Source organism: Thermobia domestica, chromosome 13, assembly GCF_964235325.1.
Source record: "Thermobia domestica chromosome 13, izTheDome1.hap1.1, whole genome shotgun sequence".
Taxonomy (NCBI): domain Eukaryota; kingdom Metazoa; phylum Arthropoda; class Insecta; order Zygentoma; family Lepismatidae; genus Thermobia; species Thermobia domestica.
Window position 1 is genome coordinate 67,208,327 of NC_137466.1, and position 21,065 is coordinate 67,229,391.

Here is a 21,065-nt window from a genome sequence, read left to right on the forward strand (position 1 = left end):
AAGTACATATTCAAGTTCGAGAGAACATTTATCAATATATACTTTCGTTAATTCTTAATTCTTTATGAAGTGGTCCTATGTACCCTTTCCAAATTTTGAAAGGAGTACGTCAATGTATCATGTCCTATGAAAGAGAATAGACCCCTATATTCATCCATATTAAAATATAATACAATAAAGTCTCATCAAAGAGAATAGGTCAGAAACTTCCAAATTTTGAATTTGTGGCAATTTTTTATACATAAAGGGAAAAGAGACGAATCGTTTAAACTTACATTGGACTTCGTTCCTGCCCTATACTACCACATGAAATTTTTAAATTTGGCAATGACTGAAATTTAAGGGGAATGGTGCCATGTTCCCCTCCAAAACATAATAAGGGGCAAGTCCCCTTGCCAATATTAAGAGGGCATTGAAATCTATGATGTCAAATCATATAATCGGGTCATGTGATACCTTAATCAGCCAATCAGATACCAATTCGTTCAACTGACCTCATTACTACTGAGTGGAACGTCCAAACTAATAGAGTTAGTGTAGAATGGCCAGCTTAGTTTTTATTCGTTTATCAAACTTCCGACACAACCTACGAGAACAATGTAAAAGGAATGATTCGATTAACAATAACAAGTACCATTAATGGGAAAGAAAATCAGTGAAGGCTAAGGACTCTTTTCCGCTATTGGCTTGATGGAATAAAGGAAAACTATGGAAAATTCTGTCAGGATATTTGCCTACGGGATTCGAACCAGAGACGTTCCGAATGCAATCAACTCCGACGTGCATAGTGCAATTTTGCTATGATTAAACCGAGAGTGATATTACTCTAATGATTAGTGTTTTTGGTGTTCGATATTCCGGATTTGATACCTAATGGAAGAACAACAAACGTAATGCAGTACCTGAGAATCTACCTTAAACTATTGGTTTCAGCCAATATACCCTTATTGATGATGAATAAGGACAAGTTATTTAAATACAAATCAGTGAACAAATGATTTTAGAACTCAATAGTACTGCAATAACTGAGAATTTACTCTATTTTATCTTTAATCAATCAATCAATCAAGGGAAGGAAGGAAGTTGAGTGCTATATTATCCTGCTTAGGTGTTAGGACATCACGAACACAAAAAATGAGCAATTATGACTTCATTTACTACACAAATGTTTACTTACAGATCTTAATCAACATTCTTCAGATATAAGAAATTTATTCATATAGTGTATAGAAAGGCAAATTCCTAATAGTCGTTCTTGTTTCGCAACATAATCTTTACAAATAGTTTATAGTTCCATACTATATTGTTTGCAATAACAAAGTTTTGTATCTATTTTTAAAAGGCTCTTAGATATTAAACGAATATAATAGAAACTTTATAGGAGGTACTTGCTTAAATATAGCTCATACAAATCTAATTAATGGTTATTTATTATGCAAGTGGTTGTGAGATTTACTATAGATTTATAAAATATTTAAAGTAATAACACACCTTTACATTTAGCTCCAACTGTTCAAGTTTGTTTCATTATACTACTTCGATCTGTGGGACATCTATACGCCTTTTATTGGAAATAAATGAAGATTTTTAAGAAATGTTTGGAAAGGATATCTTAATTATGAAAAATATTCTCGTCTATGTAGGTCTACTGCTTCTGGTGAACAATGTAAGACCATCAGACAATAATTACGTTATGTAATACAACACCCTTTGATTATGATGTAATATACGACAGGTGTTGAATATTATAAACATGATCTGATAAACAATAAGTATGATATGTCATTAAATATGATCAATGCAAAGATAAAGTTTTCATATTTCTTTTTGTTTTTCCTACAATTTTGAAACTTGTGGAAAAATCCTGCAAATTCCGATGGAATTTTTGCCATATTTCTTTTTCTTTAGAATTCCAAGATATGCTTTCTTTTATTCAAGTTCTATCACGAAGGCTTTAAATGCAAAAGCATTGTTTTACAATGAGCTTGTTTTCTTTTCTTTAAAAAAAATATATAAAAAAATACTCTCAGTGAGCACATGTGTTCTTCATACATTGTTAGGAGCCAGGATTGTTAAGTTTGGTGAACAATCACAGTAAAAGTGTATTTTCAGGAAGGAATTTACCGGTAAGTTATATACATACGAAGAGAAGATAAATCGTATATGAACGTGATCGAAGGAAAATTGATCGCCAGTCATATTCATAGTTAAAGGGAAATTTTGTAGTTAACTTTAGCAGAAAGGAGAAAAAAGGATTTTTTCGAAAACACGTGAAGATCCAAGGAAATTCTCGCACTGACACGTTGACCAACATGAATGCTTAAATTTTAATTTGTTCTTCAGAAACAAACCAATACAATAGCAATAAATTGTGTGTGTGTGTGTGTGTGTGTGTGTGTGTGTGTATGTGTATAGCGTGGCATAATTTGCAACCATTGCTGGCTAGGTGTATTTGTGAGTATTTTTCTGTAAAATAAATAAATAAATAAATAAAAATATAACCAAAAAGCAAATGAATAAAATAAATATGGTTGGAACTTCCTTGATATAGCTAAATTAATCTTATCCCATAAATTGTGTCATAGGAATTGCATTCTCAGCAAACTATTGAAAATTTAACAAGAAAAAGAAAAGGGAAACCTATCAACACTGATCGCCAGTCCAATGCATCTTGCACTCCAGGAACGTAATCAGACCACCCCTCTTTACAATACACATCGTTGCATTTACCATCACCATCCGCATATCTATTGCTCACAATTCCATTCTTGCACTACTTTGTTCTCATTAACAAGGGTCTCATTGTCTCAACCCGCTCTGAGTATCCCCAAAGCAGAAGATTAACACCCTCGTCTCAGATAATATCAATAAATGGCAATAAATAAATAAATAAATAATTCCTAATAGCATTTTACTACACTTAAACTGATGTCACTGGCCCAAGAGAAAGTGTTTCCTTCTGGTGGCCCGTCCATCTATTGATGGGAATGAGACTGCACTTTAAAAAAAGAAACGAAGATAATTCCTTTATTATAAATTATGATTTAGGTAGGCTATGTATCAATTTTCCTTCTTTACATTCAGAAGTGTCGTTTGATACACAAAACTGTGTACATTAATTACTCAATAACAACGATATTTCAACTTATTTCCAATATTTCACAATGAGGTATACAATCAATATGTTGGTTTCTTATTCTGGAGGTAATTTTTTCATTTTTTTTCAATAATTATAATTTTAGGATGTAATATTTTTATTAGGCCTTAGCACTAAATTTAAATAAAGAATTCTACAAGATTATTACTGTTAAAAAAAATAAAATCAAATAAATAAAGATGTCTCATTAAGCTGAAAAATATGATACGGGATGAGAGTTAATCCTCATTCATACTTTCCGACAAAGACGAGAAATATTATTTTTCCTTGTAAACCCCAAAAATTTATGCTGTACAATTATCACGTCAACTATTAGGACGAAACAAATACTTGACTATACGTTAATTATCCTTTTCATTATGGCACTAGCAGAGCAACAGTAAACAGTATAGTTAAATAAGACATAGCCCAAAACTATTATTAATTCTTAAACGTTATTTTTTGAGGTCTACCTATAATAGAGGAGATCGGGGATATTTGAGTATAGTAAGAAAAACAGCTGAGTTTTCTGAAAACTAACGCATAGACAATTTAATTTTTATCATCAAAATGTTAGTAAGTTATCACACTACAGCATATCAAAGAACTGAAGTTCTACTACGAAATGGATAGCCTAAAAAAAAGATAACAGAGGAAATCGCAGAATACGAATATTTCAACCAAAAAAAGGGATAGTTGGGTCTCTAAAGGGGTTATTTGGATCGCTACAATACTTTTGTTATATTTGTTTTTAAAATGTAAGTTTCATACTAGGTTCTGAATAAAAACTAAATAATAATAATTATTTTAAAGAAAAGTCATCATCACAGGTCAGCAACCTTTCTATTGGTTTGATACAGCTTTCCTCTCTTCGTTATCCTGGGCCAAACTTTTCATGTCTTTGTAGCTTGCTTTCCTTACATCTTGCTAATTAGTTTTTTTTTTTTTGGCTGATTAGTAAGTTAAAAACCAAAATCTCCGTACTAGGAAAGTTATGAACCAAGGGAGTTTATAAGTTCTTGAAGAAATATTCACTTCACAAACACTTGTCAGAAACAAATAGTTTTCTTTCGCAATCCCATGGCATCACTGTTTAAACACAAAATTTCCATCTCATGCTTTTCTCTCAAAATTCAATAAACTCAAATATCGTCGCATGAGAACCAGAATAACGTAACTCCAAATATGCGGGTTTCGTGTCCTTCATGTTTGAACATATTTTTGAAAGCCCCATTTGGTGTAAACGGAACGTAACGCCATCTGTTCTCCTCGTCGATATCTGTTGTAATGTAGCTCAATTACCATGCTATTAAAAACACATCTTTCTCAAAAATAAATAAATAAATAAATAATAATAATAATAATAATAATAATAATAATAATAATAATAATAATAATAATAATTATTATTATTATTATTTTGTTCTCTCGATTGTAAACCTACGAAAATGGAGTTACGTTTCTCTGGTTCTCATGCGACAATACATCCGTTATTTTGATTTTGCGAATAAGGAAGTGCCAATCGTTGACGTGACGGAAAATGTCCACGAAATGGCGTCCGAAATACACAAACATTGTGTCTTACAAATATACAAACGCTTCAGTAAATATTTGCATTCACACAGCTTTGGCACCTTCTTTAATTGAAAACCGGTATGTTATAATATTATAACAGTCCAAGAAACTAGGTATTGAAAATTACTTTTGCTAAGGAAATATTAACATTCCTGGCAACGGTTGAATAAATTAATAATAATAATAATAATAATAATAATAATAATAATAATAATAATAATAATAATAATAATAATAATAATAATAATAATAATAATAATAATAATAATAAAACTTTTAGGCGAACAACAGAAGGACAAGTGAACAGAAGCTGCTGCGCATAATAAATGCTTGGTGAATATTTTTCATATTGTGGTTCGAATTACCCCGGTCTCTCCTATTGTCCAATCAACTGATAGGTCGGGTCGAACTGAATAAAATTACATGCCTTGAAGATAAATTCTAATGAGTATTTATTTTTTAATCAGGAGAAATGGTGGTAACATATATACATGTATGTATTAGAGTGGTAAAATATATGTATTATGGTGATAAAATGTGTTATGTATGTATTATGATGGTAAAATGTATGTCATTCGTTGTTAATAATAGTTGATTGTTTATTTGAGTATAGTTCATATGTGAAAAAAAAAAACTGCTAAGTAGTAGATTACCTTTATTATTGTGTCTTCTAATAATGACACGTATGCTCCTAAAAGTAACACCCATATTCGGGACAAAGATCCAATACTGCGAACAATACACATACTTCTATAGCAGCGATATGCATGTTGCTTGTTGAAATATACAACATTAAAATTTTAGAAAAGTAAAAGTATAAAAAAAGAATAAAATAGTCTCACTTTGTACTACTACTCACCTTTATCAACGAACTTAAAAAGTTCCTTACTGAATTCTCTATGACTATGTGTGTGTTTGTTTGCCTGTTATTTGCGAATTTTCAATTTTGAGCCCTCCATTCGAAAGAGCATCAAAAATTATCTGAGAGTGATGGAATTTTTCGCGTCACTCTCATCGTTCCTGAGATTGGTAAGAGTGACCAAGTAGTTGAAAAAAATCCGATTTCGTGAGATTTGAGAGATGATATTGATGTTGATCAATATCTACGATTATGGTGAACATTTTGATACCAAATAGTGACCGTTGGCCACTGGCCAATTGACGATCGTTCTCAGATAGTGGCCCAAAAAGTTTGGATTTCGGGATATTTAAAGAGCCATACCTCGCAAACCGTAAGTCAAAGAGAGATATTTTGCGATTTTTTAAAATTTTGAGCCCTCCATTTCGAGCATGTGTCTTCGTAAAACAACATATCGTTGAACGTTTTAACAGATTTCCTCCTTCGTAGAAACTAAACACTTTTTCATCACTCCGGATTATACGGTTCCATAAGTCTTTTGGCTTGTCGTGCGATTTGCGAACTCTAAGCGAGTATCATATATGTTTGCATCTGTTAGTTTGACCTGCAAATCAGAACAAATAATATAAATACAGTTACATGTCTCTGCACTGCATTACAGACTTAAAATTGTTTTAAGGTTTGTTGCAGCAGCGAATGGGTTTGCTGCGTTAGCTTCAATAACCGCAACATTTTTGTCTTACGTGGTCATTTTGCGGTCTACTCACAAAGAACGGACATGAACCTGTCATCCGAACATCCGAATCAAACCTAGTCTATTCGATAAACATAACAAAGATATGTTCATGCACAAAAAATTAGGTGCCATGGACAATGGAGTAAGTCCCTGGGGCCAGGCACGTAGCCAGGATTTCGTGAAGAGGGGGTCCGTGACATAAAATACTATGGTCATCACACCAGCGGCTCGATCATTCTAAACTTTTTTACTGGAACATATATTGTTTCGTTTAGCAAGAATTTCGTAACGGGAAGGGGGGGGGGGAAGTGACATGAAATTCTGAATGCCCAGGAGCTCGATCACTCTAAACTACTTTACTATCAACATATATTGGTTTGTTAGGACAATAAAATGAGGATATGTTGCTAAGTATTTTAATAAACTATGAAGAAATCTTGAGTAAAATAATAAAAAAGTATTGAAAAAAATATAAACTATTTACATCCTTCCTCTGTTTATTCAAATATAACAATTTTCCTTTCATTATGATCTCAACTATTATAAAAAGTACATATTCACTATTATAAACAGTACATACTCAATAATACCTTGTAAAGAATTTTACAATATCTGCGCTCCTTTCTCTGTTGAATCAAATGTTAACAGAACTTTCTTTCCACATAAATTTTTGTTTTTATTATTCCGTCAACTACTGTCTGTTCTAAATGACAGGTCAAAAGAGCAGTAGAAAATTGTTTTTGAAATAACATGTTTGATACTGCAAGGATGCGATGAAAAATTATGATAAAAAAAAATGTCCATGCTGTTACACAACGGCACTATGCTTTCGGAAGCTTGAAATCTCCCTGACTAGTAGCAGAAATTCTGAGAATTCCGTAAATTTCTAAAAATTGCAAATTCCCTGACTCTTCCAGGATATCTCGCTCACCTTGCCACCATGTATTGCAATTAATACAAATCTCCTCATAAGAAAGAGTAACCAAAAGCTTATTGTAGTTTATTTTTAACTCTGATCCTTCTTTTTCTCATTTCATTTTGTTTCATTCTTCCTTATTTTTTTCATTTCTGGCCTCGAAGGGGGGTCCGGGCCTTCCCTTGACTACGTGCCTGCTGGGGCCCATTATCCCTGTTATTATAAAGAAAATCAGAGACTCGCAGTGAAATAGCGATTACATCAACGCTGTTCACTGGAAATTCATGATTTATAGTTCATTCTCTTCAGCATGAAACAAGCTATCCAGAGATGCTATGTATTGGAGACCATAATGAACTTGAACAGGGAAAATTGTGTACCAATACACGCTTTCCTCTCATACCTATTCTGTCTGTCAATTCAAAACTTGATACACACATTTCTTATCTCCTATAGTATTTTTTGAGATACATTTGTATTGAGTGCTTTTATTTGGAGGCACTCCAGAGGGGTCCAAAGTTAATGGGAGAGATTTCTGGAGGGAATTTTTCCGACATTCTCCTAATTTTCCTTGTTCAAGTACGTTATGGGCCCAATACATAGAATTTCTGGAAAGCTTGTTTAATGCCGAAGAGAATGAACTTTAAACCATGACTTTTCAATGAAAAGTGTTGATGTAATATCTATTTCTCTGCGAGTCTAGAATTTTCTTTACACTAACGAGGTTAATGGACCCCAGGGACTTACTCCGTTGGGCAATGGCACCTAATTTTTTTGTCCAAGAACATATCTGTTTATCGAATAGGCTAGGTCTGATTCGGATGCCCGGATGACATGTTCGTGTTCGTTCCTTGTCAGTTTCATTTTACTTTCTAATCCCTGTTCCCCTTCTGCTTCGAATCGTTCAATTCAATATCTTACTGTTTTAATATCTAGGTTCATGGCTCGAGCAACTTGCTTTTTAAGCATTCCAGCTTCCCATATGCAATTATTCTTCCTTTAGTTATAAGAGACAAATAGTCTGCCATATATATATATAAGGTGCAATCAAATGAAAAGGTCCATTTCCATGTACAGACTTTATTACTGGCTAGAGCTGTATATAATGGGCATTGCTGTTGAGGCACTTATTCCACCTTGACACGAGATTATGAATGCCCAGGAAGAAGAACTCCTTGGATTAGTTATGGAATCACTCTGTCACAGCTTGCTGTACTTCTTCATCCGGTCCATAGTGGTGCTCCCGGAGGTGTTTCGTGAATGGCCAAAAACATGGACACCATAGGGACTCAAGACAGGTCTATACTCGGAGTGATCTAGCATTTCCGACTTCTACGACGCCAGAAGATCCTGTATTTGTTTGGCAACATGAGGCTGGACATTGTTGTGCCCTTTGTGAGATTACCACGGCGTTTATTCTTGATTGCTAGCCGCAGCCGACGGAGAATATTGCAGGATTTGTTGGCGTTTGTTTCTCCTTTGGGAAAGAAATCCACTAGCAGAGGCCCCTGCTCGTCGAAGAACATAGTCACCATGACCTTAGTAGCTGACGTTATGGAACGGATTTTCTTTGGTTTAGACGACCTGCATGCTTCCATTGCATACTCTCACGTTGGATTCAGGTCGAAAAAGATGGTATATGGATTCATCCTCAGCAATGATGTTTCCAAGGAAATCATCGTCCTCGTTCTGACATTGTGTCAAATTGTTCAGTGATACTCCCATTCTGTTGTGTTGCTGTTCCTCAGACAAACACTTGAGGACCCACGGTAACCAAATCTATTGCGCACAATGTCATGGACACTGCCATGGGAAACCTGTACTTGAGCACTAATGGCATCCAAAGAGACCCGTCTATCAGTTTGAATGCAATTGTCAATAGCAGCAATTGTCTCATCAGGAATAGGATTCGTCTCCTGTTCGGGTCTCGCAGTGTCTCCCTGCTACCACGAAAACACCGACACCACTTTCGTACTGTTTTGTCTGAAATACACTTCGCACCATACACACACTGCATTCTCCTGTGTATGTCCGCTGGATGGACATCTTCCGCACAAAGAAAGCGTATCACACCCCATTGTTCTCCTTGGCAACGTTGGTTACTGGCACCTCCAATGGTGTGTCACACGACGCCACGTCTTACCTGGGGCAAAGCAAGGAACCAACCTCTGTTAAACGTGCCACACTACGCCCATGCACAACAAATGTAACATTTATTATGGCCTACATATATGTGGATGTAAACAGCAAAGAAGACTAACATCTCTCTCAACATGTTGTCCGTATATTTACAATTGGCCGTAGGCAACAAACAGTTCTTTTAAGTTCGTTCTGGCAATGCTCACGGAACATTCTCAACTTGTTATTTCTGAATTATACTCACCTTTTTCTCAGTAATTTCCGATCAACAGTATATACTCAATCCTTCATACATATTCCCATTTGTTTGTGATATAGCCCCATTTACCTTTTAGATAATTTAGGTTAAGATACTGTTCGTAACAACCTGTAGAAAATCTGCGTAATATTCCTAGAAGTATGTTTAGTACAAGGGGTCCAGAAGCACATAAAAAACACAAAATTTACAGGAGAAATGAATGATGCAAGTACTTAGACGTAACATAAAGTAACCAAATCTAACATAAACTAACCTAAGGTAAAATGAACTAACCTAAACTAACATAATATTAGTAGAAATAAGCAAAATTCTATCATTTTTTGGAAAATTATGCTGGACCCCTACACTAATATAACAAACAAACCTAACCTAACTAACCTAATGTTAACAGAAATTTCTAAACTTGTAACTTTTTTTTTAGAGAAAAGAGCTGGACCCCTTGTGCTAAACATAGCCAAATTTTTGAAATTTTACACACTATAAAATGCAATGAAACACTAGTTTTGAAATATTAGAAATACGGATCTTATATAAATATCTAGGCATTTACACAAATGGTTAACGTGCTACACTTATTTGTATCTAGAAAATAAGTTGTTTTAATTTAATTTAATATGGAAAAATACTAAAGCCTACAAGTAATTAAAGATTTGTTCCACCATCTTGTAGAATACTTTTCCTGCTTAAGTAGGTATAAATGTCACCTACCGACCATCAATGTTAGCTTACAATTAGTGTAAATTAGTTACGATTTCAGTGGATAGCTGAAGCTACGAAATGTCCCCTGCGGCCATATTGTCTATGATCCTCAATGTGGATTTTCAGTATTTTCATAGTAATACTTTTCACCGTCCAGGATATTAAAATCGTCCCACCAACCGGGTAAAATCTTTTGAAATCATCGCTGTTATGAATTGGTTTTAATAATTATTAAGTTCGTGGATACAAAATAGACAAAATTATCGGGTTAAATTCCAAAGTTGGGCGTCCGTTTCCAGCGAAATTTTTAAAATTTACAGGAAATATATGGATAATTTGATCGTTTGTGTGCTTGATAATATATAAGAGTCTCGAAAAATCTGTTTATTTGTTATATATAAGCGGTTATAAACATGGGACTATATAGCGAGCGGAGGGAACTACTTGGCGCAAGGTAACTGAACACTTGCATTGTGGGAAAGAAACGAGCATTTATGTTACCAACATGGCGAATGTACAAGGTCAATGGACTAACAGTTTTAACATTTGTGAAGGAATACATTGATAACGAGCAAAATCTTTTAAAAGTTTGTGAAGAGCACGGATTAATGAACCTAATAACAAATTGCAGAAAGTGTGGAAAGGAGATAACAGTGAAAAAACTTGACAAAAGCGGACGCCCAACTTCGTAATATATGCCAAATTATCCCCAAACCATTGTGTTTGTTATAAAACCTATCTATTAGATATAATAATTGTAGTTAAAAATATGTTAAGCTTTCAAATTCATTATTTAAAACATACCAATAAACGCTTTAAACACAATTAAGTGCAATTATTACATTAGTTGGATTTTTAATTTTTATGATTCTGATATTCGTACGTACTTGCCTTTATAATACTGCAAACTCTTGAAAAAATTAGAAATATTTTTCTTACGTTCTAAAATAATAAATTGTTTTTCAAGTAAAACGGAAAGTTCAAAATGAAAATAATACTTTAAATTAAAATGTTTTTTCTGACTAATATAGTACATAAGCATCGTATTAAAAAAAAAAATAACAATTTTGTGCATATTTCCAATGATACCTAGGCGTAGCTACGCGGTGTGCCGGGTATGCCTGCGGACATCCTAATATAAGAGTTTGATTTTTTGTTCTATGTAATTCTTCAATTCGTTAAAAGAAAAAACAATTTATTTGATTTTTAATACATCTAAAACCTAATAAAATAAACATGTAAGAATGTTATAATGATATTTTTAGTAGGCTGTAATTACCTTTGTCCAGAATTTTCTGACAAATGTTTGTTTAAATTATCTTTGTGTACACGCATATGGAAAGTTCTATTTTTAATTACTTTTTGTGCACACTCATATGAAAAGTTCTATTTTTAATTATCTTTGTGCATATCCATACGGAAAAGCCTGGCTACGCCTATGAATGCATATTAATGCAATTAGCGTAAACTAAGTCGATATTTATGTTGTGTATATGGAAGTATATTTTCTCTACTGCTGAAAAAGATTTTACAAAGAGGTATGACAGCGGAACTTTATTATTTATAGTTATGTATATTTTAAAACCTTGGTTAATTGGGACAGTTTACCCATTATGTAGAAATGTATTGTACTGACAAGATTAATACACTAGCTAATTAATATAAACTCCCAGCAACAAAAAAGATTTCTTTTTAATATTTCATTTTAAAAATAGTAATGACTGAATAATGGTTTCTTAATCTTGTAAATATGTCTATTTTTCTAGCCTGTCTATTTAAGAGGCCCCATCAGGCGAAATTAAAAAATCACTAATTTTATAGTGATTATATGATATCTTCAAATAGATAAAAGATAATCGAAATGTGGAACAAGAGCGCCTTAGACAATATTATTTTACATAATATAACGTTATCACGACTCACTTATCTGCTTTCGATTTCGAGCCAGTTAGAAAATTGACATTTATTTTCGCGTTTCTAAATGGTTGCAAGCGGAAAGCTACTTTGGTGACTCGTGATAACAGTACCTCATGCAAAATAATATGGTCTAGGGCGCTCTTGTCTTACATTTCAATTATTATTTTTTTTTTTTTTTACCCATTTGAAGATATCACATAATTAATGTAAAATTACTGTAAAAAAAATAAAGGCACCTTTTTCTATTGTTCGAAAGCTACAAGTAATCACCTTCAACATTCTCCAATGTGGAGAATTTGTGTCTCAAACAACAGAATTGTAAAACGTAATTCGACAGTAGACTTATTTGACACAGCTAAGCGGTTCAAAATAAAATAATTAATTATGTAAATCCACGTAATGAATTACTGTAATTGTAACTTCTGTAGTATACATTTCAATAAATCAATCAATAAATAGAGGGTCTAGCCTTCTAAATTCCATACATTTTTCTTTGAGAGGAATGACATTAAAAAAAGAAATAGATTAATTTCTCTTAGGCAGAACTTTGTAGAATTAGATGTGTAATATATATTAATACATTACTAGCCAAAAAAATTAAATTAGAAATAGATAACAATAATCTATTATTGCACGAAAGCGAAATCCTTAAAATTATCTTACCTTGTCCTTCAATATTAAGACATGAAGTACTTTCATCCCAAAAATAATTACCGTATTTGGTCATATATGATAAGCACCTTCTTGCCAACATTTTAAAGGCAAAAATAATATGCACTGTACACGAGCAGTACTAATTCTTTATCTATACAGGATAAGTCAAATTGAGGGACACGATTTGTGAAATTTTTCTGTAAAATGTAATAAATATGTTATTATGAGACATGTGCTATGAAAGATAAACTGTCAAAGTGTTCTTCAAAGATATGACAAACGTTCTATGTGAGCACTTCGCATAACACGGCACACATCACGCCGATAGTCTATGTGAGCACTTCGCATAACACGGCACACATCACGCCGATAGTCTATGTGAGCACTTCGCATAACACAGCACATATCACGCCGATAGTCTATGTGAGCACTTCGCATAACACGGCACACATCACGCCGATAGTCTATGTGAGCACTTCGCATAACACAGCACATATCACGCCGATAGTCTATGTGAGCACTTCGCATAACACGGCACACATCACGCCGATAGTTTATGTGAGCACTTCGCATAACACGGCACACATCACGCCGATAGTCTATGTGAGCACTTCGCATAACACGGCACACATCACGCCGATAGTCTATGTGAGCACTTCGCATAACACGGCATACATCACGCCGATAGTCTATGTGAGCACTTCGCATAACACGGCATACATCACGCCGATAGTTTATGTGAGCACTTCGCATAACACGGCACACATCACGCCGATAGTCTATGTGAGCACTTCGCATAACACGGCACACATCACGCCGATAGTCTATGTGAGCACTTCGCATAACACGGCACACATCACGCCGATAGTCTATGTGAGCACTTCGCATAACACGGCACATATCACGCCGATAGTCTATGTGAGCACTTCGCATAACACGGCACACATCACGCCCATAGTCTATGTGAGCACTTCGCATAACACGGCACACATCATGCCGATAGTCTATGTGAGCACTTCGCATAACACGGCATACATCACGCCGATAGTCTATGTGAGCACTTCGCATAACACGGCACACATCACGCCGATAGTCTATGTGAGCACTTCGCATAACACGGCACACATCACGCCGATACTCTATTTCCTGCCAAATAGAAAGATCTCTGTTCTCCAGTCAACGCCATCTTCCTTAATTGCTCACTGCTGACTCTTAGTGGTAGAAATTGGAAACACTGCGTGGAAACTAAACTTGGAAAGTTAGTTAACATGTCGAAGCATATTTGTTATAATAACATGTTTATTAGGTTTTACACAATACATTTCTGAAATAAGGTCCATTATTTTGACTTGCCCTATAAAGTTTTTAATTTTCATATTGTTATTGTGCGTCAGAATTTTATTCAAAAAAAAAAAAAAACAATGACGACATGCTTACACCAATTACCAACAAAACCTTCATTATTGCAATATTACAATCAGATTTGTAAAGCTTACTAATACAATGAAATCCATTATTTTTGGTTAGGTAGGAAAGAAACGAATAGCGATGTATTGCATATCACAGAGTAAGCTCTTGTGATTATTATTATACATTCCACTAGCTTTATTAAAATAACATTGGGTGGGTGAACAGTGTGTAATTTCTGTTTGTACAGTTCATGCGGGAATTAGAAATCTCATATTAGTTGACATTTTACAGAAATTGTAGAGAAAAATTCCAAGATATCGAAATGTTTTTTCGTATACAGGGAGTTTTAAGACAAAAGTTATTAAATACACTTAAAAGTATGGTTATAGAGCTGCCTGGAGTAACTTAGAACCATCTTCTCGTTGAGAGTATTATCAACTCAACAAACCAAATCTATGTTGAAAAATCTCTTGAACCACCTGACTGATCTTGATCAAATTTTTAACGTCGATGAGGTTCTGACCTGGGACTCTTGAACTACCCAACCGATGTCGCTCAAAATTTCAACATAGATGAGGTTCTGGTCTGGGGTTAATTTATCATTTTACTTTGACGGTGCAACGTAGGGGAGGGGGAGATGGGAAATATATATATACAGCGTCTGATTTAGGGGAGGATTTAGCACGTGCACCCTCCTCCGTTCTGAATATACACTATCTAAAGTGAGAAACTTGCTTCCTAAAATTTAATGTCATGTTTCCGTTTCGGACTTTAAAAAAAGCGGTTTTGCTAAACACAATAGTTTAAGTCGGTTCCTTATACACATCACAGATGCGTAAAGGCATTTTAAAAAATTAAATTTGATTCAAATGTACTGATAGTTATTGGTGTACCCCTCAGAAAATCCTGGATCCGGTCGTATATATATATATATATATATATATATATATATATATATATATATATATATATATATATATATATATATATATATATATATATATATATATATATATATATATATAAGTAAAAATGAAAATAACTGTCTTTGTGACTTCATCATTTTTGAACCATCAGACCTATCTCAATAAAATTTTCAACAGGGATGAGGTTCGAAATTGAGATGGTTTCTACCATATCTCTTTGACGGTGCAACTTAGGGGGAGGAGGATTGAAATGATCGAAAATAACCTAAATTAGTGTCGAATCTATAGTTTTTTGGGGTTGCTGAGATGAACAGTGACACTTCTAATCACGTTTAAATTCAAATCAAGCACCAATATTAGTGTCGAATTCATAGTTTTCAGGAGATGAACAATGACACTTCCGATGCCGTTTAAATCTAAATTAAGCCATGCAGCATGGCTGAGGAAAAGAGGAGAGAAATATAAAAATGATCGAAAATGACCGATATCAGAAAGCGCTTTAGTAATAGTTAAAAAATGACTGACTAACGAAACATATTACTATTTTCTCTTAATTTAACCCAGTGAATCTAGTTATATATAAATTGATGCTAATTTAATATGAAATGCTATACATATACACACACCTCAATAGAAGAATTTGAATTTGACTTTTAAAAAATAATTTTGTATTAAATCACTTCAAGTTTAATACAAATGTATATGAAAATGCAATTGTTATTTTACAAGATGAATAAAGATACAGTTTTTATTTGTAAGCTTTGGGATTTATATAAAATAAATTATAATAAGATAATTACTTAATGTGCAATTGTTTTTTTTTTTTAAATATTTATCTGGATATTTAAAGAACTTATTTAGGTAAATTACTTTTTAGAACACATAATGTCAACTAGTTTTCTATAAGGTTATGTTTTAAATTTCTTTCTAGTACTAATTGCGTGTCATCTATCCGTGTTTCATATCTAAATATTTTTCTGTAAGATAAAAATTTGAATTCATGGAACATAGTATACCATGCTATTATTTCTGTACCCTGATCTTATATTTTTAAGTAGTAATCAACTTTTGACTCACTTTATCATAAAAATAATAAAATACTACTTCCTTCGATATTCAGATTTTATTTAACACATACCTTCACTTAATAAAATTATATTCCTTTACATCTTTTAAAAAATTAATAAGTTCTATCTATCTATCTATGCATCTCCCTTGCGGGAGATTTTAAAATTAAAGTCACAGCACTAAGGCCAAGTTGACTGTTTCACTAAAATTGTCTTAAATCTTCTTGTTGTTATTATAATTGTAAAAAGATGGCCCGTTCCAAAATGGACGAATTGGCCTGTTTCAGATAGTTCTGTTTCCACACTAGTTTGTTATTGAAAAAGGAAGGCAGAAGCGTAGAACATACAAAAAATTATGTAAAACACTATAAAAATTGGAATGCACTATATTATGTCCAGAATGGAAATTGTTGTTAATAATTAAATTGAAATAATTAAAGAGCATGACGCTCTATGATGTAAAACATTCTACGCCATCTTGCCAACCGCCAATTAATAAGTTATAATCTGAAAATTTGTTAACGTAACTATGCAACGGCAGTTTATACTTAGCTATAAATTTTAATTTTGAGAGAAAAAGAATAAGTTTCCAGTTAATTGTTCGAATGTCAGAAGGTTACAATACTCTTTCGAACCAATCTTATATAGATAAGCTTATTTTCTAAAAGCTTAAACTTAGCATAAAAAATGAAAATAATTTAATGCTAACAGAAGAAACATTCTTCGTGCGGGAAGAATACGTTTAATTTTGGACATAAAGGGGTGAACTTGGATTTAAACGGCATCGGAAGTGTCACTATTCATCTCAGAGACCCCCAAAAACTATAGATTCGACACTAATATCGGTCATTTTCGATTACTTTTAAATATCTCCCCTCCTCCCACATCCTAAGTTACACCGTCAAAGTGAAATGATAAAAAAAACATCCCAGGCCTGAACCTCATCTATGTTGAAAATTTGATCGAGATCGGTCTCGTGTTTCAAGAGGTGCGAAGTCACAAACATAGTGACTTTCATTTTTATATATACAGATTTAAATATTTACGCAAAATATCTATTTACAAAAATGATTAAATGAATTTACTTATTTATTTATTATTGATTATTTCCAATATGTTATCTTTTTTAAAACTACTCTTGGCCAGCGCGTGAAGTTAGTACCACAGGTTTGAAAGAAATAAAATAATCACCAGTGCCGCATTAACAGCATTATGAGCCCCTTGATAAAACCAGTGTGCTGGGATAGTTACGATTAAATTTTATACACAGTGCATGTAATTAATATATGTAATTCTGCTCATGGGGTTCCTGGACAATTGATCACCAGCCCCTTGCATTAAAACAACCCTGTGAATAAGCAATCCATAGCATAACAAGAACTAATTGTGGATCTTTATTTGTTTGACCGCGTGTATACGAACACAAATATTTTTTTAAAAATTCTGAGAAAAGATAAGAACTAAAGATCAAACTCAGACGCTGTTGTACAATAGTATAGTAATAGATTCACAATTATGTGCATGAATTAGGAAAATTAGAATACAAAATGTAATCAAATTCTGCTGTTTTAATTATTTTACCGTATTGATATGGTTAATTAATTAATTAACTTATTATTTTTCTTCCACATTCTACGTTTGCTAAAAAATCAGTAAACGTACAACAAATGAACCTCATTTGAGGGGGTCATGTCCCCATTTGCCCCCTTTTCTTGGCTACACTCTTGGTAAGATTGGAGAACACTGTGGATTCATTCAAGCTTATTATTAGATCAAACTTCCTAATTATTTTTCAACAGTCTACCCTAACTACTGTATGTAGATTATTATCACTCCAGTCATCTATTTTCTAATGTAGAACATGGGCTGAGTTACATCGGATTGAAAAAAAATCTTTCAGTTTTACACAGTGGCGTATTTACGATTTTGTTTCGGGGGGTTGCTAACTTTATTCCTCGAAATGTGAAAATTCTGCAAGAAATGTCATTTACTTTAATATAATAAATAAAATTTCAGGGGGCTTAAGAACGGAAGCTCCCTTAAATACGCCACTGGTTTTATGTCCCATGATTATGCCGGCTTGGCTAAAGGAGATGCTGGTGATGAGAAATGAATGCAATGGTAGAACTTGAATAAAGTGGGAAGGAAGGGAAGAACCCTGAGAAAACCCACGTATACGGTGTTTGTCCACTACGAAGTCCACTTTGCGAGAATTAGGATCGAAGCAGGAACCCCACGCACCACATGTGAACGCTCTACCACTGAGCCACCATGATCCCCACTAGAATTGAGTACAGCTAGAATGAACACAGCCTCCCCCAAAATCCCTTTAAATCCATGTAAAATGGTTGTTTGGGTAACTATTCTTTCTAAACTTCTTGCATATCCGCCCGTAGGAAGGACAATAACTTGTCACAGTATCTCAAGGCTATGTTCAAGGGATGCAGTAGAGTGTTCTTCCCCGAAATACCCGAACGATCTCTACCTCTTCTTTCATCTACCTCAAATGAGAGTTCTTGGTATAGTAAAGAAAAATATCTTAGTACCGCCTTCTAATCCCTTACCTTTGAACTCATGACGTCATAAATATATCTGTTGGTTTCCATCAACCTAAATATTGTAACAACTTTTCCTTACTTTGAAAGCAAAAGCATAATGCACTTTCAATGCATTTCAAAGGCACTGTTTTTTTTTCTTTTTTAAGTAGAGTATGAAACATCTTATGATATGCTATCAGTTTCATTTTATTTCGTTCTAACCAACAGGATTTAATTTTAATAGCAGCCCTAGAGGAAGATGATGAGACCATACACAAAATTAGTCCCTGGAGGAACAAGCACATCCAAAACACATCTACTGAGTTCTGTGATACATTAATTTGCATGACTGAAATTATCCTTCGAAATGTTTCAAAAGACACAAAAATGTATTTTAAAATTGTGAAGATCATGAAGTATATCAAACGAAGCATTTTGATGCACATTCTGTATTTTTTTAAAAAATGCTTTTGAAAGGTACATAGTTTGATTGAATGCTTAGACACATTTCAGAGAGACCGTTATTTGTTTGTTTTTGAATAGATCAACTTTCTAAAAGGGCTAAAAAGAAAGTTCAAATTATTATTATTATTATTATTATTATTATTATTATTATTAGTAGTAGTAGTAGTAGTAGTAGTAGTAGTAGTAGTAGTAGTAGTAGTAGTAGTAGTAGTAGTAGTAGTAGTATTGCAGGAAAGACATAGTCTTGCCCACGAGACGAGATGAGAAATTAAGGTTGTCTGGTCTCCTCGTAAATTTTGTAGAGTCGCGTCTCGTCTTGATTGTCGAAAAAACTTTATTAGTCTCGTCTCGTTTCATAAATTCATCTAAAAAAAAAAATATGACTTGATTTTCAGCTTAATTTGATATAGAAATAATCAGAATTCTTTCGCGTCACGAAAGATCCACGAAAGAACACATAACAATATTTAAATTATATCTTTTATTGGAATACATTGTTTAATGACTTACGTATCTTTAAACATTGGTAAATACTCTTTTTTTGTGCTCGTACAATAACTTTATCAACGTGTGTAGCTTTTATTCTACGAATGATGTAACACTAAAAGATCTAAGATTTGGGTGAATTAGTGTTGCTCACAGAACACATGAAATTTTGTTGGGGCCGAGGTGAGGCTCAGTGGTAGAGCGTTCACCTCTGGTGCACGGGGTCCTTGGTTTGATCCCACCTCACACCAAGTTAACTTTGTGGTAGATAAACGCCATATTCGCGGGTTTTTCTCGCGGTTCTCCCTTTTCCTCCCACTTTCTTTATTCCACCAATTCATCCATTTCTCATTATCAGCGTCCCTTTTAGCCTAGCCGGCATAACCGTGGGACGTAAAACTGAAATATTTCATTTCATTTCACGTGAAATTTTTCATCTCGTCTCTAATTTAAAAAGGTACTTTTGGTCGTTAATCTCGGTTCAGTTTCGAGAGAAGACGAGACATTTCTAATTTCATCAGCAGAACTAATTTGACAATCTTTCTAAGTTTTCTATGAAGAATACAAATAATTCCAAAATATTATACACTTACCGTTACGCTGAACTCTTCTTTACACTTGGTTTCATATGGTGACATCAGACTTAAGATATAGAGAAGTTAAGTGCACTTTGGCAGTCTTTTGTTTTCTTTTAATACTAAACTCAAACTCACACCGATGTTAGACCGAACTTTGAGCAAATTTTGAGATTTCAAAAGCACAAAAAACACTTTCAAAACAATACCCAAAAGACAAAGAAACCATCACTAACAAACAATCTTAAAAACACTATTTTGGTGTCCACATCTTAAGATGATTTGACTAAAACTGCCACTTTTGAAGATACAACTCTTTAAACAGCAACGGAAAACAAAACAGTGCTTCTTTCAGGATACTACTCCACACTTATTTTTTTTTTCTTCAAAAGAAACAAAAAAAAAAAAAAAACAGCCGAAACAAAGGAGGAATAATAATAGTGAAAAAAAATATTCAATTAGTTGCATAGGTGATTATTTCAGTCAGTAGCCATGTAATACCAAAACAAGAAAAATGATAGAGGTAAGAAAAAATTAAACAGGACAAAAGGGGTGCGGACAGGAGAAAAGAAAAAGTAGAGGGGTAAACGAAGACAAAAATAGTAGACATAAGTATAAACTGTGTAAGTAGGAAAGTCCTTATAGACAGATGAAAAAAAAAGAAAGAAAAAAAACTTTCTTTGGGCATAAGTAAGTGGTATTTTGGCTC

General features: G+C 33.5%; 1 long non-coding RNA gene across 1 annotated transcript in view; it reads right to left on the bottom strand.

Annotated features, from left to right (window-relative positions):
* LOC145668207 (uncharacterized) overlaps nucleotides 1-20,728 on the bottom strand; it is a 213,115-nt gene extending 192,387 nt beyond the window's left edge. Inside the window, exon 1 of the long non-coding RNA XR_014127992.1 lies at nucleotides 20,375-20,728. This is a non-coding gene — a long non-coding RNA (uncharacterized LOC145668207). The remainder of the gene's footprint in view (nucleotides 1-20,374) is intronic.
* Nucleotides 20,729-21,065: the final 337 nt, after the last annotated feature.